Raw genomic sequence first — 25,103 nt, 5'->3', positions numbered from 1 at the left:
GATGAAGGAGATGAATACCATCATCTCTAAAGTCTTGTCCAGGTCCAAAATTTCTTCTCATCCTTGCTTAAGATAATGCTTAAGACAATGAGATATCAGGGGCTAATTCTGAGTTAATATCCATTTCCCCACCCTCATGGAAAGACCTGGAGGCATTTCTCTTGCCAGTGATTTTCACTGTTGACTCTTTCTTACCTCAGCCAAACCCAGGGAAGCCTTAGCTCGTGAGGGATTAAAATGAGTGTCTTATGAAAGGCAAGTGCTGTGCTAAGCACTTTAACACACATCATCTCTTTTAATCTTCCCTTAAACTGCATACTAATTATTATTGTCTCCACTCTGGAGATGAGAAGATTGAAGCTCAGGAATATTAAGTGAGTGGCCCAAGGCCACCACCAAGTCTGAGCTGAGATTTGAATCTAGATGTTCTGACCTCAGGAGAACTGCTCTGAGCACGTGAGCCTCCATTTCTGCTATAAATCCCCCCAAAACACACCACACACACACACACACACACACACAGACCACACACACACATACACACACATAGAGAAAGAGAGAGATGAGGTATGTCCAAAAGCATGAGACAGAAAATGTGTGTTTGGCAAATGCACTGACAGCCTGATCCGAGTACTGTTGTAAAAAGGAGATATACAGGGATATGAGAGTTTGCTGTAAAACTGGCAAAATCGAGTTCAAGTACCAGCCCCCAGCTTCTGCTGAGGGAGAACAAAGCCACAGTGTGACATGACAGCCATGGGTAGCTTTGCATTTGAGAATAAACTAAGCTCCCAGGCCCTTATAGGATTCTGAGGGAAGCTGGACTCACATGAAGCCCTGGGACTTTGATCGTGTTCTCTAGCACTGTTCTGAACTGACACAGAAGACAGAGATATGGTGGAAAGAACAGAAGGACTGATTGAGCATCGAGTTTAGTATTTGTCAGGAATATAGTAGAGGGCATTCTAACATCAATTTAATTAAATTATATTACATGACCTTTGAAATTTCTCCAGTCTTAGGATTCCACGATAAAAAATATATCTTTGTATTCTTATATCATTTTGCACATTGGAGGAGAGGATGATGAGAACAATAAGACTGGTGATAACGAGCATTTATTGAACTCTCACTATATGCCAGTCACTCCTATTTCTGAGTATTGGATGCCATAACCCAGCACCATATGGACAGACAATGACAAGAGGTAGAACAAGAACAGCAACAAATTAATTAAGGAAGCAGGAATTTAATTTGAGTGGAGTCCAAGGGGAATTGTAATTCATTCTGGCAGGTTGCACAGACTAGTATTGCCCTTCAACAATACAAAGAAAGCATTAGACAAAGGAAGCTTCATGAGGCCTCCCAATCACTGCCAGTGTTCCTGACAGTGTCCACACCCACAGGCCTGCAGGAGAAAACACAGTGGAATCATGTTAAAGATGATGCCACTGACAGTGATCCTGACAAGAGGGGCGGGTGTGACCTTTTCTGAACTCTCAGAGCCTATAGTGACAATCATAGCAGTAATTACTATTTGTAAAAACGCTATCACACGCACTTTTTCCCTTCATTGTTTACTTCACTGAATGCGATGCTATCTTAGCACTCGACTGCTTGCCCTTCTCCGACTTCTCTCCAAGTGGCTCCCCAACAAAACCACAAGTTCCTCAAGGGCAAAGCCTTAGTACTTTTATGCGCACCTCAATAGCAATTAACTCACTGATAAGTACACAGGAAGCGACTGGTAAATTCCAAAGGAATAGAGTAGAAAATCAGTCTTAATATGGTCTCAGCAACCACTTCCACTCAGTGTATGTGTGCAATCCATCTTTTGTTGGGATGGCAGCTGCAACACGTTAGTACCCACCGTGGTCCACCGTCTCCTGAAATGTCTCCTGTAATTCTAATGAGTGCCTACCGGATGCACCTTGATTCTCTGCTTCAACAGGCCTTTGCATTTCTCTTCAGTCTTCTCTTCTCGTTGACTCCCTTGACCTTTGGGGCGGTCCTGCTATTTGTCAATCATTTCTCACATGCTTCAATCCTATGGAATTTTACTAAGGTAGCTATTTTGGAGATTCTCAAACTTGAACAAACCTAAGAATCCCCAGGGTCTACCTTTAGATATTCCATTATGGAATAGAATCAGAATTTCCAGTTTTAATAAGCCTCACCAGGTAATTTTTGATGCGGGTGGTCCATGAATCACTCTTTTAGAAACACCGACTGTCTCAAAGGAATTGTAGATTAGGACCATAGTCTAATGATGAATTATTATCATGATTCCTAAGAGTCAAAATCCTGAATGTCTGGGGTCCTAGAATCACTGCTAGCTTTTCAGGAGTCAAGTGTATCAACCAAAAAAATCTTCTAAGAGGAAAACACCAGAAAGAAACCTGGGTTCAGTCAGAAAGCTGTCCATGTGCTTAGACACCAGACTAAGAGGAAGTGAAGCCAGAGAACTAATGGAAAAGCAGCCACTTCAGGAGGAGAATGAGATCAGAAGACAGGTTTCAGATCACAATGAAGGAACATCACTGTTGTTGACAGTGCAAGGGGACAACTAGTTGTTCATGTTTTTCGCTTTGACTAAAGTTCCCAGCTTTTATGTGGCCACATCATCATTACCTTAAAGCAGCAATAGTCCTTGCCTACCAGCACTTACATGTGTGAGGGAGATCTGTAAGCAAAATTGTGAAATAAGTTAGGATGGTCTTGTGTACATTTCCCTTTTCCCCTGGTATTTTTCTCCCCACGTCTTTGTGCAACCTCCTATTCATCCGCTTAAGAAAGTGTCCAACGACTTCAGATACTTACTTTCCTCTCCACCATCTGAAACTGGTTTCCAGGAAGCATGTGTACATTTAAGGTTAAGGAATTCATACAACTTAAAACACCACCTCTCCCACAATTATTTATATCTAAATATGAATAGATTAAAGTTATCTGTACTATAATTGCAAGCCATCAGGCAACCATGAGAAATATAATTCTGCAAGATATAATTTTGCAAGCAGTGGACATTTCTAGTACTTCTTAGCACAGACATGAAACTAACTTTGATAAGAAAATTGCATGAGAATTTGAAACCATCTAGGCTGAGTTTTAAACTGGCCTAGAAGTCAGGCACAGAGTAGTCATGGACAAAGTTGATTATGGAATGTTTTTGTGCGAGTATCTCACAGTACTCACGTCTACGTTGATCTAGCATTTCTCCCACCATTTGTACTGACCTTTTTGTTTCAGTTTCTACCTTCTTCCTCACCAGATGGTGAACAACTCACATAAAGAAACCAAGTCTGAGCGAGATAGCGGAATAAGACATCCCTCAATCATATTCCCACCCCAACAATGATTTGGCATCTATCCATAGACAAAAATGCCTCTGTGGGAGCTGTGGGATCCAGAAGGTTGTGAAACCCTGGTGCGGTCCAAGAACAGGGAGAGTTATCTTGAAAGTAGACCTGCACCCAGAAGGCTGACTTGCTGACCATGGTCCCAGCTATAGATCTGGAAACAGCTCCATATCCCTAAGGTCTCAGCTCCAAGCCCATCTGACTTTGGCTCTGCCGCCAGCACCATATGCAAGGGACCCGGGAGGAGCCTTACTCACCTGTATGTAAGGCGATAGGCATACAAACCCTGTGAACCCCAAAGTGGCCAGTGAACCACTTCCAGCCCCCCTTGGTCATGGTCCAGGAGCCCCTGGAAAACAATTATTTAGATAGTTATCCACAGATGAGAGAGCCTTTGTAGCAGTCCAAAAGTCCATCAGAAAAGTTCCAGCACACCATAAGAACAACGACAACAGAAAATCCAAGATTGGACCCACTGAGGAGGACAAGAAGAATGGTTCGACTTTTCTCATGTCGCCCCTCTCCCAATGCAGTACAGCGCAGTACCAAGGGAGCCCTTCTCAGGTGTTATTTCTCCAGTAGGGGAAAGTCAGATGTGTGAGTGAGCACCCAGCTTCCCCAGCTGTGTGAGACACTGCCAATAGTGTTCGTCTCTTTCCTGCCTCATCCAGAGCACTGTTTTGAGCTGCACAACAGACTGTCAGTGAGCAGGTAGGAGAATAACAACCAGAGTTCAGAAAAGAACATATCAACAAGATGTGAATCCTATTAACTGCATCTTGGACTCCATCTCTCCCACCCACAAGCCACTGGGGATGCCTCAACTATGGGTTCCATAACAGGCCCACCGGCAGCTCCAGCACTCCATATTCTCTCCCACTCACACCCCTGCCCCACAGCCAGCTCCCTGTGTGAGTTTCCAATGGCAGTGAGAATGAGTTTTCACAAACATCTAGTGAACACACTCAAAAAGCTGGCCCAAATCTGCAGGTCTGGGAGAAACCACAAAGGTCAGCCTTCAGCACTGCCTAGGAAAAGCAAAAGGGAGGCTATCAGCACTTGGCCTGGCTTTGCAGGATTAAGAGAAAGGCATACAAGTTTAAGAATGGGATATTTGGGACTAGAGTGAAGAGGGGTGCTACCTGAGCTGTTAATCTACTTAATAGTAGATGTATTAGTTTGTCCATTTTTTAAATAGCTTTATTAAAGCATAATTCACACACAATTTATCCATTTTAAGTGTACAATTCAATGACTTTCAGAAAATTTACAGAGATGTGCAACCATGACCAAAATCCAGTTTTATAATCCAGAAAATTTGATACCTCTAAATTAAATATCCCTTGTGTCCATTCACGGGCATGCCCCCTTTCTACCCGCAAAGTCAGGCAATCATTAATATGTCTCTGTAGGTTTGTCTTTCTAAACATGTCATATATAGATTGTTCACAGGTTCATGCAATATGTGTTCTTTTGCATACAGCTTCTTTCAATTAAAATAATGATTTGAAGCTCATCCATAGTGTATCAGTAGCCCATTCCTTTTTATTGCTAAATAGTATTTTATCATATTTATATACTATATTTTGTTTATCCATTCGATTAATGTACACTTAGATTATTTCCACTTTGGGCTATTATAAATAATGCTGCTATGAATATCACACACAAGTCTTTGTATAAGCTTATGCTTTCATTTCTCTTGGGGAGATTCCTTGTAGTAGAATTACTGAATCATATAGTAAATTTACATTAAACTTTTTTGAAAAACTGTCAAACTGTTTTCCAAAGAAGTTGCATCATTTTATGTCTCCACCAGCAAAGTGTGAGGATTCTAGTTTCTCTACATCCTCACTGACACTTGTTATTGTCTTTTTTATTATAGCCGTTATAGTAGATGTAAAATGATATCTCACTATAATTTTAATTTACCTGTGATTTAATGACCAAGAATGTTGAGCATCTTTTTATATGTTTATTAGCAATTCCTATATCTTTTGTCCACTGGTTTTTCAACATAAAGTTATAATAGCCTTAATATAGAATCGCTGAATTTGAGAAGTACAAAAACACTTCAAGATTATATGCTCTAACCTTTAGATATAAAATGAATAAAATCTAGAGATACAGAGTGCTTTGCTCAAGGCAAACAAATATATAAAATAAACTGGGACTCTAATTTCCTAATTCTGAATTTAGTTGAAATAGAATTATACCATGTTTTCCCACCCCTCACTTTCCTAGCAATAATTAAGTCATTAATAGTTATTAGTGAAAAGAAACTAACAAATGGAAACTCAAAATGGTAGTCTCCTTGGGAACATGTATCATGTCTTATCCAACTTTGTGTCTCTCTTTACACCTCGCATAGTCTCTTACCCATTGTAAGAGACTATGCTAAGGTGCTTAATGAATGGCCGTTGAATGGAATTAAACAGAAAAGCATTAATGAAGCTTAATGAATGGCCGTTGAATGGAATTAAACAGAAAAGCATTAATGAAGCTTCAGCCCAGTCAGAATTATATCAAAGTCAAATGCAATAATAGTCCTTGAATATATTGAGCATACCTGGATTTCATATTATTATTTTATATTAATTATATTTTGTGGCTAAAAAATCTTTTTAAATACTGTAGACACCAACGATTATTAAGCCATTAACTCAAAGTAGTATGTCTTTTGATTACCTGCTCTGAATAATCTGGACTGTTTTAAAAATACAGATGTCCATTAAAAATTTAAAAAATAAATAAATAAAAATTTTGAAAAAATACAGATGTCCAACGCTCTCTCCAAACTTACTGAATCAGACTCTCTGAAGGTAAGGCCTGAGATTCTGCATTTCAAAAGCCCTCTAGAAGTTCTTATGCACCACAAGAAAAAAATAGAGAGCCACTGACACAACAGACGTTGCGCAACACATTTTGGGACTATCTGCTTGAAGACATTAGGCAGAGCAAAGACTGATGACTTAGAAAGGATTCTGGTGCAGGTAAACTAAAAGAATGTCCTACCTGATGAGCTACTTAATATAACCTCATAACCTGCCAATGGCATACATGACTTCCTTGGAAGCCTTTAAGAAGTTGTGGTCAATAATTGGTAATCGATTTTGCAGAAACATTATGGGACAAAACACTCCTTAATTGTGACAGACATTATTGTAAAATGCCTTGAAGGGCTCTCTGCTCCACTTCACGGTACTGCCAATGCCCACAGCCCTGCTCCAGTTATTTGGAACAGGACAACTGCCAGGAAATATTAATTTTGATATGTCTGCTTTTGCCTGTATTAGATTTAGGAACTTTGTACCACAACCATATCTAAGCAGTCAGCATTGAAATTTATCACCTCTGGCACATATTTAGGTAGAAAAGAAAAATGTAAATAACTAAAGATAAACTGAAGCAAATGTTCAGAAAAGGTGGGTAAACAAAACTAGGTGAATTTTTGTCTTTCAGCTTTCCACTCCTCATCCTACTTCTGGCATCCTCATTGTTAATGGAGCATTTGTGTGAATGTAAACTGACCATTTCCATCCAAGCTTGCTGGAACTCGGACTTATTACACTCTGACTGAATGCATATCCTTACTCTTTCTCATGGCTGCTACCCTAACAATAAGAATGTCTTTCCTCTGCACCCAATCTCTCTCTCCCATGTTTCCTTCTCTTCAAGCCTGTAGCAGATTGTATTTTCTCCAGAAGAACACAAAAATATTTCCCATCCTACCTGCTCTTCTATGATATGACTTTGCCACTACTTGCCTATTAAGAGGTAGAATCTATTTCTCAACGCTCTCTTGAATTTAGGTTGGTGCTGAGATTGATTTGACTAATAGAGTACAAGAAAAATGACACTGTACCACTGCCAGGTTCGCCTTTAACTACTCTGACTTTAGCTTTGTCATGTTTGGAAGCCAGACATCACATAAAAAGTGTCACTACCGTTTTGTGAGAAAACCAAGCCACCTGGAGAGGCCCTGGAGAATAAGATACAACTTGGAGAGGAAGAGGTCAAGGCCACCAAGACACTAGATGTGCAAGTACAGAAGCTATCTTGGGAGTAGACCCTCTATGCCTGACTGTCCCCAGCTGATGGCTTGTGGATCAGAGATACCAACCAAACCCACCTTACATTCCTGAGCCACAAAATCAAGAACAAAATAAAACAATTGCTTTGAGGCACTCTGTTTTTGGTGATTATAGTGAAGGATAGCAGAATATGCCATTCCAGAAAATAACTATTTGGCATACAGGTTGTTTTGAGCTGATTATTTTTGAGAAGCAGCAGACATTGAAGAAGCTCTGAAAACAGAAGTTACCATTTTGTAAAAGGAAGTTACATTTATAAAGGAAATCTCCATTTGTGTCTCCCTCCTTGCACCAGAAACAAGACTGTAAATCACAAGGCAATCTTATCAATGGGAAAGGCACCCACTTAAACCTGTATAACACTCACCTTTGTTTACTGTGCTTTTCTTGGTAACTCTTCATAGTTGGCCTCCCTTCTCCCCCACAACCCCCCAACATGTTTCTTTTGTCTGAAGCTAAAGATGGTATTTAAGTTGGTGGCTTGGACCACCTCAGAGATTACTCAGTTTCTCTGGGTATCTCCCATGCATATGTGAGGTGCATGTCTTAATAAACGTCTGCTTTTCTTTTATTAATCTGTCTTTTGTCATGGGGGGTTTCAGCCAAGAACTCAGAAGGGTTAGAGGGAAAATTATTTTTCCTCCCCTAGAACAGTAATAGACAGTTGGAACAAAATGCTTAACATAACTTTAAATTATTTAATTTATGTATTTGTCTACTTATTTATTGTCTATCTTCCTCTAGACACATACACTAGAATATAAACTCTAATCAGGCCACGGCCTTTTCTATCTTATTTATCACTGTGTGCAACAGTGCCTGGAATAAAGTAGGCATTCAATAAATACTTACTAAATTATTATTGAATGCATTTCCTCCTGAGAGACTCAGAAGGCATCTAATAATGTATTATGGCTGATACTTTGCTTGTGCCCGTTCTTCTTCCATTTCCATTGGAGGCATTTGTTTCATTTCATGCAAAGTCCAGAAAACATATTGGCAATGTAGCATCATCACACTGATCAACTGCTATTTTCAACAGCAGACCAAGAGAAGCATTTTCTCTAGGGCCACCAGGATTTAATTTACAATAAAGCTCTTGAGCTCCCACAAGAGTTAAAAAATAAAGAAACCAATATTTCCTCTCTGGTCACTACAATGGCTCATGTGGGGCCATACAGAGGGAGAGAATTTAGTGTTAACTGGAGAGGCAGTATGGCTTTCAAGGATAGGGAAGGGACTGTATCAGAAATACCAGAAAGAGCTTGGGTTCATGTTTTTTTATGTTTACAAGGTCCTCAAAGTCCTCAGCTGATTGAGAATTTGATTATACCAGCAGAGGATGATTTTCTCCATTGAAAGACTGACATTGAATTCTGTTCATCTTTTCCTTTATATGTAATAAAAACCTTGAGAACTTCAGTGGTTTGTATATTATAGCAAATTAAGTGTTAAAAGCCATCCTAAATGGTTGCAACCTTGCAATTGGAACCATTCTTACAAAGCATATGCATCAAATAGGTTCTTTTCTAAAAACAATTTCTCTGCTTTGGTAAGTAGTCAGTAGTAATAAACATAGTTTTTGCACTCCTTTTGTTTATCTACAAAGTAATTAAGAACACCATTGCTTTGCCAAAAAAAAAAAAAAAAAGCAGTCTGTCTCTTCCCAAATATCAGGAGTTCATTTTCCTCAGCACAGGGTGGCAAGCAATTACAGACTGAGAGATACGCTGTTCCATGCTCTGCACAGATGTCATGGGTAGATGAATGTACATGTCTTGTATACAACCATTAGCCCTAGAAAAAAAGATTGATAATGGCAATGAGAATGTTAGCGAGCCTTTGTTTGCCCTTCTCTATTTTATATGAGGTTTTCTTCGTGCTTCTCCTTTCCCTTGCAGAATATTGTACACACATTTGGCATTTAGTGTTTTTGTCAAGGATTTTTCAGACTTTCCTTATATAGATGCTACTCATCTATTCTCATAATTCTCTGTAAGACTTGCAGAATTCTAATAGCAGATTTACTCTTTAAGTTACAAGACACCCATTAACAGAAATTCGAATTGTTACCATGCTAAAATTTCCTACCCCGATATACTGTAACTACATTCATGTTTATTTAGCTCCATGTCTTTGTTTTAAAACACATCATTCTCAATACATAGCGCAACCCATCATACTTATTAAATGATTCAAATTGTACCCTCTGCCAATGTCAGCATGACACCAGCCCTCCCACTATGCCTGCCATGAACAACATCAGCAACCTAAACAATCCTTAGTTTCCAGCTGGGGATGCAAAGAGACATTCTTGTGGTTGTGCTCATGTAGAATGAAAATATTAAAGAGTAACATACCTGAGCTGTTTCTGATTACAGAAAGATGGCTGGGTCATTAGCAAGAAATTCTGATATTCACTTTGATCATAGTTTTGAAACGTACTCTTTTCCTCCCCTAAAGTAATATCGTGACATGGTGATTATTAAGATCCCGATGAAAATACAGGGAAAAAAGCAAGGCTTAGAGACCATGAGAATAATGGCCCCTGCATCCAGCTATACAAGATCTGTCTACAGGCTTATTCTCCTTGAGAGCAGAACTTGAAATCTACGTGTCTATGAAATAAGGGACCAGTTTTCAGCTTGTATCTGGAATTTGCAGAAGTTTCTACCAAAAGAGGAAAAATTTAAATTGCCTCTCCCTCTGCCACAAAGGGGTCAAATAAGAGAGGCAACCAACCTGCTAGACAGTGTGCTCTGTGCAAAGATACAGATAGCTGCAGAGCTGCAGGAAATAAGAAGAGCTTCCAGGGAGACTTAAGGAGCTGCAGAGATTTTCACAAGCAGCACTGCAGAGGAGCAGGGGCTCCTGATTCAAGAACATTGACAATGTAAACATGAAAGAGAAGAGGGCTAGTCCCTCATAGTCAGAGCCTTAGAATCTAAAAATTTAAGAAGCCGAAACTGGTTCAGAAGAGAAATTATTCCCTTAACTACACTTGATTACGTGATTTTACCAGTTTCTACTAATGGTGCATCAGAAATTAACACCTCCACTTATTATCATTCAAAGTTTATGTAGTGTAATAACATAATTCTCATTCCATTAAATGGTTTCATTCATTCTCAGCCAATCTTTTTTATTATCTTTATGAAGTCATGAGTTTTTAAAACCCTTCAGAGATCTAATGCCTGAGGTAAGAAGGTTATATACATATCTCATACAGATTGCTGTCTTTGCACATATTTATATCTACCAAGAATTTGATGCATTTCACTTGCACTACTGACATGATTTCTGAGTCATAAATGCCAGCTTAGCATGCACAAATACATAAAAAAAAAACAATGATCATAGGGTGCAAATTATTGTCTACTTTCCTCTCAATGCACAAGTCCAACTGAAAACATTATCCAAACATTGAGCTGCAAGCTGCTTCAGTGGTGTCTTTAGGAGTCAACAACATGCAGAAGACATCAAGACCAAAATCAAGAACTACCAGACTGCCCCTTTTGACAGCCGCTTCTCCAACCAGAACCAGACCAGGAACTGTTGGCAGAACTTCCACCATTGTGAGAGGGCAGTGACCACTAAAGGGGGGTGATGTCTCCACGTGCAAATGGTACCAGCGTGTGTACGAGTCCCTTTGCCCCATACTCTGGGTGTCAGCCTGGAACAACATTTCTAGGAAGATCTGAACTGGCTCCACCCCACCTCTCCTCTGTCTTCCATCTTCTCCCAGGAAGGCGAAGGGGGAACCTGAGAACATCCTACTCTAGGATCCCGAATCATGCCTTCACTAATGATAAATACTTGTTGCAAAGTATAAAAAAAAAAGGAAAGGAAAGAAAAAGAAAACACTGTCCATCAAATGTACAAAGTGACAGATGCCATCTATTGTTTGATAGGTCCAAGTGCATCCTAATTATACACCTCTGAGTCTAGTTCCATGTTGGGATTATCTAGATATAGGCATATCAAAAGGTGCTGTGATATATTACATGCAAAGAATATTCAACACATTACGGTGCTAGTTTTTCCATTAACTAACTGGATTATGTTGGTCAAGACCCCCATGTGTCTTGAATTAGTTGCTCTCCATGACCTCTTATAAGTAACAGGCTCTCTTTCAGTTCTGACTGATGCAAAGCCACTTGTGGAAATTTAATCTTTATACACTGAAATCTTGATATAAAGCAGACTCAAATCCCAGAAAAGCAAACAACACTTTCTGGGGCTAACCTGTGATATATGTTGACTCCAATCTGTAAAACAGAATGTTTTCTGTATAAATACAGTATAGACATAAACTTGAGACACAAGTATACAGTACATCACTCTAGGCAATAATTTATCACCAGGTACAGTAAAGAAGAAAAAAAGTAAAAACAGGATGACCATAACTCTTGGTGATTTTTAAAAGACCTCTAACAATTCACTATAAAAAAGCATACTAGCTGTTTAAATTTTTGTCTGATAGTTGGGGAAAATGTTCTCCAGTCTTATATACTAAAAGGTCTGTAAAATTTCTTTTTAAGTAGACCACATGACAACTAAAATCTTTCCCAGAAGAAAAATATATGGAAAATACAGCAAAATGTGACACCTGCTAAATCTTGTTTCTCACCCCTTGACTCTTTAGATCATGTTACTTTCTCCTCAAATAAGTTTGGTAACACAGAAGATGGTCAGGCCTATGTCCAGTGGTTTATGAAGGCAGACAGCAGTATCATACTCAGGAAATCTGTCTATGGCCCGAAAGACTTGCAATGGATCTGGCCTGCCTGGTGGACACATTTCTAATCTGATATTCAGTATATAGGATTTGGAGGAATAGTATATTGGACACTGACCTTCAGAAGTATGAACACAGATTCATCTCATGTGCACTAACTCTACAAAATGTGATGAATCTCTTGCAATAACAATGTTGAAAGTCTATACACTCAGAGATCATACTTTTTGCTTTGTGTATCTTTTCTCCCTTTCAGTGCTTACCAGACTAGAAATCATTCCTAAGAACTTGGACAACTCAAGACAAGCCCTTCAGCCTGACCACAAGCCAAACTTATCTTGAGGTAGTTGAGCTTCTCTGCCTGCCAGGGCCATCTCATATGTCAGTTAAGAAAAACTGCTTGTTATGGGATTTTTCGTCCTTATCAACTTGTGTGGAGGCCAATCTCTTCAGATAACTAAAGCAGGTTCTGTCATCTCTGAAGACTTAAGAGCTGCTAAGCAGTTACCTCCCCCACCTTCTCACTCTGAATTTTTCTGGCATCAATCATTAGATTTTCTCCAAGATCATGCTTCAGATTCAATTCCTCCATGTCATTCTACCTTTAATCCCATCTAGGATCAATTGTGTTTCTTCCTGAATGAGTGACATTTTCATCTCTTTGAAATGATTTAGGTACCAAATGGATTTGTTGGCAGGGGGACCGTAGTTCCTGACAGCATGCCTTCTTCCTTCCATTTTCTATAACTCTCTCTGAAGGCCAGGGTCTGTGAGCTCCAACAGACTCGTACATTCTTTGTGAAGAGCCAGCTGTAAAGTGTAGCCTATATAATAAATGTCTGAGTCCTGAAAACCAATTACTAAACCGCTTGCAAGATATTTTCTTCAAGCTAAATAGTCCAAGCACTTTGTATTCATTTTTTCCTATCTGTTCTATTTTCTTCTGCTTTCTTGTAGGTCTTCTTACATCCTATTATTTTACCGTATAGATGCTACCATCAGATATACTTGGGCATCAATTGAAAATAAGGTGAATTTATCACTTCCAAATATTTCGTTTCTGCATAATATATCATATCAACAGTGTCATTCTTACCTTGTTAGCCACAGCAGAAATCTGCCGACACCAGGAAAGCTTGTAGTCCATTACGACTTTTCTATTCTTTCTTGCTAGAATTAGTCATTGCCTTTCATGTCATTGTATGTAGACTTTCTGTCTCACTATATGTCAGAAAATTCCACACTCATTCTTGTGGCATTCTTGCCAATATGAACATGGAGCAACCGGCTTCTGACCTGGTACCTGGAATATCATCAAGGACATAAAATAGCAGAGATAACTCTTTCAGATGTTGTTATTTGTGATTTTGTGGTTTCAATAATCTAAAGGGTGATTTTCTTAGAAAGGCTAAGGAAATAATAGTGTAATCATTCATAAGTGTAGAGCACTTTGAAGGGCTTTTGCATATATAATCCATTGTTGTAGCCTGAGCAAGACAACATATTATTATTCACTTTTTACAAATGTAAAAACTGAGACTTAGAGAAATTAGTGATTTGCCTACTGTCAACACTAATAGTAGAAATGCAAGTCACAATAAGAATCCAGATTTTCTGATTCTCTATCTAAGAATTCCCTTTTCTACACCAGGATTTTCAAATTTTGTTCACTAGGAGCTCTAAGAATTTCTGGAAGCCCACTCAGGAACCTGCCATGAGGGAAGAAGGAGCCAAGTGGCCAGGTCTTTATGCCTCAGCCCCTGCGGGTCTATGTGTGTCTAACTTCATCAACTGGGCTTCTGTTCAATCTTTAGTTTAAAAGATTTCTGCTTAGAACATGACAGTACTAGGGTCCACGAAGGACAAATGGGTCGAAAGAATTAAAATAAGCCAAGACATGAGTGAATTAGGGATCACCAAATGTACAGCCAGAGACCTGTGGCGTTTTGCTCAGCAGCAGCTCTGCTAGTGAGAAGATGATCCCTCCTCAGAGAATAATAAAGGTGCAGCAGACATTGTTCTTAGTCTTAATGAATGTGAAAGCTGCTGAGAAAAATGAGATAGCTACATACAAAAATGCGCAGACACACATGACATGATTGTGCTAACACATACATGACAATGATGGTTCAGAAAGCTCCAGTGCTGGCATGATGCTGCAGTAGCCATAGCAAAACCCCATCCGCCTTGCTCACTATGCCATTGCCCTCCTTCACTGAGACCTTCTAATTGCCCGAGGCCCAGAATTCTCATAAATCCTTATCTTTTCTTAGGGGGGAAGAAAAAAAGAGGAAAACACTCTGATAAACAAGGCCACAAGAGAGTGTGTGCCACTCCTCCTAAGGCACATAGCATTTTTTAAAATGGACTCTATCAAGGGAAAGGGCAAAGTTAAAGAGAGAGATAAGTGAATCGCTAATAGTCCAGTCAGTCTTTGGTGAAGGAGCCAGTTTAGAATAGATCTCCTCATGATGCTTCATGTCTATCCACATATAGGCATACAGGCATCCCCTGGTACACCACTACCACTCCTGGGAACCTAGGTAAATCTCTGGTGAAGCAAATGGAGCTTAAGCTTTAGAGCCACTTAGATGCATGGACATCCTCCTTGGCCCTGAGAGAGGTGTTAGCAATATGTTTTTGTAAAATTGCAAAAGTGAGACATTTTTTATAGCCACAATTGTTTAGGCTATTGGATCTTTCCATTCTGACTTTACCATACCTCCCTCGTGTTGGGTGGCATTGGTGTGGCTGTAGGCATTATTGAAACCCAGCTAATAGGCAGCTGAATTGAGAAGCATTTAATTTGCATTAGCAGGATATACTTATGTGGCTCGCAGTTGCCTCTTTATATAGTTAGGTTATTCCTAGCTATCCTAGTTTAGGAATGGCTTCCATAAATATTTGTATTGCCCTTTGAGCCATCCTATGAGGGAGCACTCCAGAGGTCATATTAAGATATGCTGGCCTCACATAGCACTCACATAAAAGTATGTGGGAAATAGAGAGAAAAAAAGAAAATTCATCGAATGGGCAAAATTCTAAGTAAAGGATTCATTTATCATCCTCATCAAAATAGAAGCTCTCGCCTGTTGAGAAAACTCAATAATGTGGAGTGTATAATTATAGATGAACCATATTTTTTCTGGGAATTATGCAGATTTGACTTTATCAGAAGTCCCATGTTTGAAGTGCATGAGTTTGAGAGCAGTACTACGCAGCAGTACCTTTCAATGTGGTCATGCATCAGCATCCCAACTGTCAAACTACCAAGCAAATTTCAGTCAACCATGTTAAATGAAACACTGAATTATCTTCATATTCTCTCCATAGAAGATATTATAAAATCATTTCAAATGAAAAAGCAATCAAAAACTAATCAGCCAAAAATGTAAAAACAAACAAACAAACAAAAAAGCAGGAGGGAGAGTATTATAAAGATGTGGCACGCAGTTCTAATTTAAAATAGTATAATGCTTTTCTGGATATAATTATACTTGTAGTATTTGTCAGTTTTTTAAATTTATAATTTGTTTTAATTTCTTTTATCATCTCAAATAAACACCATTTTTGGTTCTCATTATGTGTTTTTTAATCTTCTATTATTTTTGTAACAGGGTCCCAACATTGTATAAGCTTCTGGCCTATAAATTTTGAATTTTCTCATTCCGGGAGTTACATTTGAGGTGAATTATACTGGGAAGATTTTGTGCCTCACAGCTATTCACTATAAACTTCTTAAACTCAGTAAAGATTAAATATTTGTATTTCCTTCCATGTCTAAACTTTCTATCTGCTTATGAACTCTCTCCTTCAACAGAACACTTAAAGAAAAACTGAAAGATTGTTCATAATTTATACTATTTTCTTCTTCTTCTAGAAAAAGATGAATCATGGTTATAATTTTTATTTTTACCACTGCCCTTTGTTCAGCCCCACAAACGACTTAAAAAGCATAATCATTCTTGCAAAAAAATTCAGAATCATTGCCAAATGAAAGTGATTCATTCTTTACCAAAAAAAGAAATAATAATGCATTAACAATAAAATCTCTGTAAGCATAAAAGTCATGAATCCATTTCTCAAAAATTTATTTTGCAAGACTATTCATGCCTTTCATTTAAGGAAGTAATACTCATATATTTTAAGTTTCACAAGCATGTCATTTACTAAATTTACATCAAATATGATATAATGTATCTACAACATAGTATCTAAGTATGAAAGTCAGTATTTTAATATAATTGCCCATTTATATTAAAAGCCTCTTATAAAAATCTTTTTCCCTTCTGAAATATCTTTTTCCCAATGAGAATAATAGTCATAATTACAGAGTAGTAACACATGACAGATAATGTTCCAATTTTAGAAAATTAGCTCTTTCTTAGCCTTGCAATGAAACCCTTTTTATCTGAATTTGGTATCGGTGTCATATAGAATGAGGGTGTTATTTGGCTTTTCAGGGTAAAGAGACACCTAGTAAAGGATTCACTAAGACAAAATTGTTATATTAGCTAACACTGAGAGTACTCAAAGAAAAACAAGATAACCAAAGAAAATGGTTTTGTTCAACTGAAGCAGCGTAAAAACGTACACTTTAAGTCATTTCTTTAAATTAAAAATCAAATTTTATATTCACAGAGCATTAATATTTCTTCTGGTAAATCTGAATGTACAGTGAGCCATTTTAAAACATTTCTTGATATTGTATGTCTAGTACTATATCCAGTATGTTTATCACATGGTCTCCTATTGGATTTTGTTAACCAATGTCACCATAAAAATAAATAAATAAATAGATAGATAAATAAATAAATAAATATTTTTTTAGATAATAAAATAAAATAAAATTTAGTCTCCAACTCCTCTAACAGGGTTACTAGAATGTTTGAATGGTCAATAATAATACAGTGAAATGAGCACTGGCCAGCATGTCTATGTCCAGGCCTACCGCTGTACAACCTTTTATTAGACCTCAATTTGCCCTTAAAGTGAGAAGTGGGGATGGAGGGTTAAATATAGTCTTTTTTTGAGAACTTATTTATTGAGTAACTACCCATCGCCACGGATAAATCGGTATTCTCTTTAATTCGCACAATAACTTTGTTATTTTCTTCATTTTATAAATGAGGAAACTGAGTCTCAGAGAAGGGAAAGAAAACAGGTAGAAAACCCCCATTTATTAAGACTGCTAGAGACTTTGCTTGTTGCTGTACTTATTCCTTTATAAGTAAGTCTGCCAGATCCCCATTTTATGGAATAGGAAACTTGTTCTCAGAAGAGTGAATCACATTCCTAATAAATGGCAAACTGGATTTTGAATCATGGTTGCTTTAACTACATGCCTTGTGATCCTTTTCACTACTGATGCTGCTGTTTCTTAATTGTAGTAAGATCACTTAACATGAGATATGTCTTCTTAACAAATTCATTCTATTCTCTGTTTCTATGAGTTTGACTATGGTACATGCATCCTGTAAGTGGAACCAGGCAGTATCTCTTCTTCTGTAACTGGCTTATTTCACTTGGTATAATGCCCATAATGGCCATTCGTGTTATCCCAAATAGCAAAATTTCCTTATTTTTTGATGCTGAATAAATATTCCATTGTATGTACATATAATATTTTCTTTATCTATTCATCTGTTGACGGACATGTAGATTGTTTCCATGTCTTGACTACTGTAAATAATGTTGCAGTAAACATAGGAATGCATATATCACTTCAAGATTCTGATTTCAATTATTTTAGATCTGTACCCAGAAGTAGAACTGTTGAATTATATGGTAGCTCTATATTTTAAATTTTTAGGAAGGTTCACACTATTTTCCATAATGGCTGCACGATTTTATATTCCCATCAACGGTATACAAGTATTCTAATTTCTCCACATCCTCACCAGCACTTGCTATCTTTTTTTTTTAATATTAATCATCCTGACAAGTGTTAGGTGATATTGCATTTCTCTGATGATTAATGTTGATGGTGAGTTTCTTTTCATTTATCTGTTGGCCATTTATGTCTCTTTGAAGACATGTCTATTAAAGTCCTTTGCTCATTTTTTAATTAAGTTAGTTGAGATTTTTATTTATTTATTCATTTATTCATTTTTTTGCTATTAAGTTGTAGAAATTCCTTACATATTTTAGGTCATAATCCTTTATAAGATAGATGATTTGCAACTATTTTCTCCTATTCCATGGGTTCCTTTTGACTATGGTGTTTCCTTTGCAATGTAGAGCTTTTTAGTTTGATATAGTCTCACTTGCCTATTTTTGTTTTTGTTGCCTATGTTTTTTGGTGTCATATCCAAGAAATCATTGCCAAGATCAACATCATAAAGTTTTTCCAGTATGTTTTCTTCTAGAAGGTTTACAGTTTCGGGTTTTACATTTAAATCTTTAATTCATTTTGAGTTGATTTTTGAGTACCGTGAAAGGCAACAGTCCAAATTCATTTTTTTGAATGTGAGTATCTAGTTTTCCCAAGACCATTTGTTGAACAAACTATTCTTTCCCCACTGTGTATTCTTTTAACTTTTGTCGAAAACCAGTTGACTGTATATACATGAGTTAATTTCTGGGCTTTCTATTTAACATCCTTTCTTGATAAAAACTCTCGACAAGCTAGGTATAAAAGGAATTTTTATAGGTATAAATGCCAAATATAAAAAATCCACCATTAACATCTTACTCAACCGTGAAAACTGAAAGTTTTCCTCTAAGAAGATCAAGAACAAGGCAAGGACATCCGCTCTTGCCACTTCTATGCAACACAGTACTGAAGTCCTAGCCTGAGAAGTTAGGGAAGAAAATAAAATAAAAGACATCCAAATAGGAAAGAAAGAAGTAAGTTATCTCCATTAGCAAATGACATGATCATATATATAGAAAACTCTAAAGATGCAACAGTAAAACTGTTAGAACTAATAAATAAGTTCGATAAAGTTGCAGGATACAAAATCAACATACAAAAATCAGTTGCATGTTTATACACTAACACTGAACTATTTGAAGAAAAAAATTTTTTAAATTCTGTTTACGATAGCATCGAAAAGAATTTTTAAAACTACTTAGGAATAATCTTAACTGAGGAGATGAAAGACTTGTGCACTGAAAATTATAAAACACTGATGAAAGGAATTGAAGAAGACACAAATAAATGGAAAGACATTCCATGTTCATGGACCGAAAGACTTAATATTGTTTAAATATTCACACTCCCCAAGGCCATCTATAAATTCAATGCAATCCTTCTCACAATCTCAATGACATTTTTCATAGAAATAGAATTTTAAAATTCATGTGGCCACAAAAGACCCTGAGTAGCTAAAGGAATCTTGAGAAAGAACAAAGCTGCAGTCATCACACTCCCTGATTTCAAATATATTATAAAGCTATAATGACTAAAGTAATATGTTACTGGCATAATAACTTCTTCTTGAATCAATTTTTCTCTCAGCTCTCTTCCAGTCAGATAAATGGACCAATGAACGTGAGGAAATTGCCTAATCTTCGAAGATATTTTAATGTTCCCCTCCCCCCCAAAAAAACTGCTATTACACTTGTAAGGACACGTTTCCCAGAGCATTTCCATCAGTTTAAAGGCAGGTTGATAAGAAGAAAATTTCTAGTAAACTCCAACTTCATTTAAGTTCTGATGATCCAGAGAAATAGTATCATTTTGGAGCAAGAACTACAATATAAAATCTATTTATAAAAATCATTAGTTTTTAAAGATATTACTAATATCTTAAAGAAGTGTTTTTAAACACATTAACCTGGATAAAATGGAAGGTGAACCATAACTGCAAAATGCTCTAATTAGCAGTCTCTCTGAATGAACTTATTCAGTCATACTTTTTAATTCATAAATTATATAAATGTCTAACCACTTTGCTGTATACCTGAAACTAATAGAAAATAATATTGGCTATCAACTGTAATTGCAATATAAAAAAATTAATATATTTTTTAAAAAAGAAACTTTTCCAGGCAATAATCTTACTTAAAAAGACAAAAGACTCATTGTCTTCTTCAGAAGATTATTAAGATTCAGGGAGACCAGACACTTGGCCAGCCCACACTGTGGGCTAGATATCTAAGCAGCCTGAAAACCTTGGCCTGGCACACAGCTGCTGCTCTACACAGAAGAACTGGTTTAAATCCCACTATCAACAGTTTATTAAAAAATGGATAACTGAGTGTTTGAAAATTAGCCAAAGTGTCCATTAAAAGGAACTAACAGGTGTCTTTTTGGCCCCAAAATAAAAACATAACTTAAGCCAAAGGAATATTTGAAATATGAGCAACTCAGAGAAATAATTATTACACTAGACCTAAGGCAAATGCATCATCAACAACAACAACAGCAAAAATCCCTGAATATTCTACTTATAATAAAAACATGAGTATTTGTCAAAACCACTCACTCTTTTGGCTATTGAGATTTGTGTAGCCAAATGATTAAATATCCCCTCCTCTTTGGGAACAGAGAGAAGCTCCTGTTTCACTGTGGCATGAAACATAATGCAACAGGGACTTAAGAGGTGAACATTATTCCTCCCAGATGAACCTGCATTATGGGAGTATATGAAGGATTTTGTCACATATCACTATGTTGTAGATTGTGGGAAAATTTCTGAAACATTAATTTGCCCTTAACCACATGAATGAATGAATCAGCATTTTAAGAGCCCTGACTTAAAATGGAGAAATAAAATTCTACCTTATTTGCCTGTTTGATTATAATATCTTAACAGCAGCACCTGCCACAGCATCTGTTCTTCGACAATAAGAAAATACCCATGTTTGCTCTTTGTACTTTTCCTGTTAGTTTCAGCTGCTCCCTAAGCCATAAAACCAGAAATAAATCAGTTTAAAAGATAAGCTTAAGGTTCTGAAAAAAGAAGAGAAAGGAACCAATGAGATAGTAAAGAAAAGAGATACAAAGGACAAAGTAAGCAATCAAAAGCTGAATCTGAGAGGAAAGGAGGGTCTGGGAAGCCTTTCATCTCTAAATAACCAATTCAATCTGTCACTGATATGTCCCCTGTCATGTTGTTGCTGAAAATTGCCACCATCTGACAGATACCTGGTGGATGGTAAAATTCTGCAGTCTAGTCTACCTAATGGGTAAATCAGAACCAATCTTGCCTTCGTACCTCTACTGCATAGTGGTTGTTTCCCAGGGTTCCTCTAGCAGATCTGATACCTGGATTCAAGGAAAAACTGCTATAGATATAATGCATAACCACCCTCATCATCTAGGAAATATGTTCTTCCCTGCAGAGAGCTGTTATACTCTATTACAATCTTCTTACTCCCCTAAGAATTGTATCAAAAATGTCTGTCTCCTTGACAAAGGCAGACCATGTGGATTGCCTTTTACCTCTGCTCCCTAAAATGGGGTGCATTTTATATGACCTCTCAAGCCATTGTGGAAAATAAGAACACAATGCAGAATCTAAACTAAGATCTAGTCAATTTAATAAAATCTGCCACTCTAGTTTCTTTAGCATAGCAAAATTTAGGATTTCTCTTGTACATAACTGTTACCAGAGAACAGAGATCCTCTCTCAGCATGTTGTCCAGGTTCTTAATGTCTTGAACAAAGAAATGAACAAGACATCAAAATAAGGTAGAAAAGAAAAGCTTTATTAGAAGGGAAAGTATACTTCCAGACATGGAAGCGAGCCTGAGCAAGAGAAACATGGCTCAAAAGGCCTGGTAACAAAGCTTTTGGGGTTTTTATCCCTATTTGCTGTGGGTGGTTACTTTTCTTAGGGGGGTGGGCTTCCTTGACTGACAACTAAGATTGACAGGACTCAGTGACTCATCATTTTGCTTTCTGCGCATGTTTGTTCCCAGAATTCAGTCTGTTATAATGATATTAATGAACTTCCGGGCATATGCATCATATTATAATGATGGTATAATGAGGCTCAGGTGAGTTGAAGGTCTTTGGGGGGTCTTCATTGCGCAGGTGCGAGTGACTGGCTTAAACTGGTTCCTAATCTTCTGCCTATTTGTTTCTTTGTGTGAGTTAGAAAAATGCTTTCTGGCTTGCTTAATTGAGGGTGGATTAGGGTGGACCCCTTCTAGGATAGGATAACCTCAGTGTCTTTGCAGGCAGATACTCAGCCCCCTAACTAATTTTCCTGCCTAACTCTTTTCTAAGAGTCATGAATCCCCTTATTATTAGTATGGATGTTGAGGGACGGGAGGTCTCTTCTTCCTTATCTGCCTTCTGCTGAGAATGGTCATAGTCCCTGCCTACAGGGGTTTCATGGAGCTCTTTCTCCTTCTGCCTCAGTCAGGGTGGGGTCTTAGATTTCCTGCTGAAGTGCCATCTCAGTCCCTAGACAAGGAAAAGAAGATACAAACTTATTATTTAAACCATATATCTATTAATTTCTATTATTGATTTGCCTATTAAGCGAGTAAAGGAAAACAGGCTCGATTAATATATTTCTTAAAGAGTAAAAAAGACCTTTGGCCTAAAGTTCCCTCCTCTCTCAGACTCTAAGGGCCCTGTCTGGCTTAACAGCATTTTTGCTAACAATAGGCTGATGACCTTTATCAATAGCCAGAGGATCTAAATCGCCAGTTTTGTGACAATTATCAGGATTTGAGGAAAAGAGCCTTTTTCCCTGAGAAAGGAAAAAAAAAACATAACTGAGTTTACAAAAAAGATTAAGAATTTTACAAGTGATGTCCCACCTCATAGCCACAATCTATGACCCACCTGGATAAATAAATTATGACACTCAAGGAAAGTGATAATCAGAGGAAAGGAAATTTTCTAACCTTTAAGGAGTGTTAGTTGACGTTAGCAAACTCTTACTTAAAAGGCTCTTCCCAAATAGTCTATGTACTTCTCCAGTAAAATGTCAGAGTTCCATAAGTTTTCTTTATCTAATAAGTTATAGTGCATGATGATATGCCTATTATGGAGTCTGATTTCTTCATCAAAACTCAGCAATAGACACCTGATGCCACTGAATAACTAAAATGAGTAAAATACTCCAGAACCCATAGCAGCACCAGGCTTATGGCCCTGAGGATCCCAGGACTGAAGCCTGCAGGTCCCTGAGCTCCATGACTCAGCATGTCATTAACAAGTTAATGTTTTTCAGTCTTCCCAGGTTCAGCTAGTTGGTGGGCTTATCATTCTTATAAATCCAAAAACGTGAGTTCAATTTTGTCCTTAGCCAACTGGTTTTGAACCATTGCAAGACTATAAAATTACCTCTTAATCCACAGCCTTCATGCGATTATCCAGTGCAAGTCCAAGTGGATATGGAAATCAGTCCAAATTCATCTTACCTCTATGAGGTAACTAAAAAAGACCTGCTCGTTCTGAGGTGTGTCAGTTTACATTTGCTTATAAGAATGAGGACTCTATGTCTTTTCCTTGTATCCTCAAAGAATGAAGGCCTTATTAAGGAGATGTAGAGAAAAAGTAATATTATCCACAGAGCTAATCAGTGGTAGGGGTAGGTATAACATTCATGCTGAGAGGAGCAAACTGAGGCCCAGTCTGTCACGCAAATCGCCCTCACCCTTGTCATATTATGGAGTCAAGACAGAGCTTTGGAGTGACAATGATGAGTTGTCTCTGCAATGCCCAGGAAAGCCAGCTTAATGGACTTCTTACCACCACATGTCAGAATCAGGGTAGAGGGCTGGCTCTGTAGCAAATTTGCTGTGCCACTGATGGTACTATTTATACAGGAAAAACACACTCCTGTGTGTTTCTTCTTTACTATTCACACAGGATACTTCATTTCTGAGACTTCTGGTCATCAAATGTGTGGGAGATTTTCCCCACACCAAGTAATTCTCTGCAACACCAGTTAGATATTCTACGATTTAACTCAATTCTGACACTATTTACCTAGAGATAGCATCGTATCTCACAAGTTAAGGGTTCAGTCCCACAAAACTCCCCTTGTCCAATACAGATGCCAATCTCCAGCCACGGTTTGTTACTCATACTTCTGACCAACCATCTTTAATTTGCAGTTCCCATGACCCCTATCTTGGGTTTGATAATTCGCTAGAAACTCAAGGAAACACACATCAGTTTATTATAAAAGGATATAATAAAGGATACACATGAACATACAGATGGAAGAGATGCATAGGGCAAGGTATGGGGGAAGTGGCGCAGAGCTTCCATGCCCTCTTCAGAAGCATGCCACTTTCCCGGCACCTCCATGTGTTTAGCAACTCAAAAGCTCTCTGAACCCCACACTTTAGAGTTTTTTATGGAAGCTTCCTCACATAGGCATGATTGATCATTGATTCAACCTCCAGCCTTTTTCCTCTTCCCAGAGGACAGGGGAGTGGGACTGAAAGTCCCAAGCTCGTAGTCATGGCTTGATATTTCTTGTGAACAGCCCCCACCTAGGAGCTATATAGGGGCCCACTCAGAGTTAATTCGTTAGAACAAAAGACAATAGATGCTCCAATCACCCAAGAAATTCATTTGGGAGCTCTGTGTCAGGAACCTGGGTCAAAGAAAATATTAGAACAAAAGGTTCTCCTAGTGCTCTTATCACTTAGGAAATTAAAAGAATTTTAGAAGCTCTATTCCAGGAACTGGGGACAGATGTGTGTGTGTGTGTGTGTGTGTGTGTGTGTGTGTGTGTGCGCGCTTTCTCCCTATTATTTCACACTACCCATCTGTCCCTTCTTTTCTGGGATGTCTTCTTGTTCCTGGGCTTCTCACAAGAATACTGAAATTGGTCCCTAGAGATAGGAAAGGCCAGAACCTTCTGTGTTTCCTGTTTCATCACTTAATAATTCACAGTGTTATTTATTTCATCACTCCTATCAATGAGCTTTCATAAATCTCCCCCATCAACTTCTCAATAATCCTCCCTAAACCCCTGTGCTGCTTATTTT

Source organism: Pteropus vampyrus, unplaced genomic scaffold (assembly GCF_000151845.1).
Source record: "Pteropus vampyrus isolate Shadow unplaced genomic scaffold, Pvam_2.0 Scaffold2, whole genome shotgun sequence".
NCBI lineage: Eukaryota > Metazoa > Chordata > Mammalia > Chiroptera > Pteropodidae > Pteropus > Pteropus vampyrus.
The sequence above is the reverse complement of the archived record's forward strand: the minus strand, read 5'-3'. Positions refer to the sequence as shown.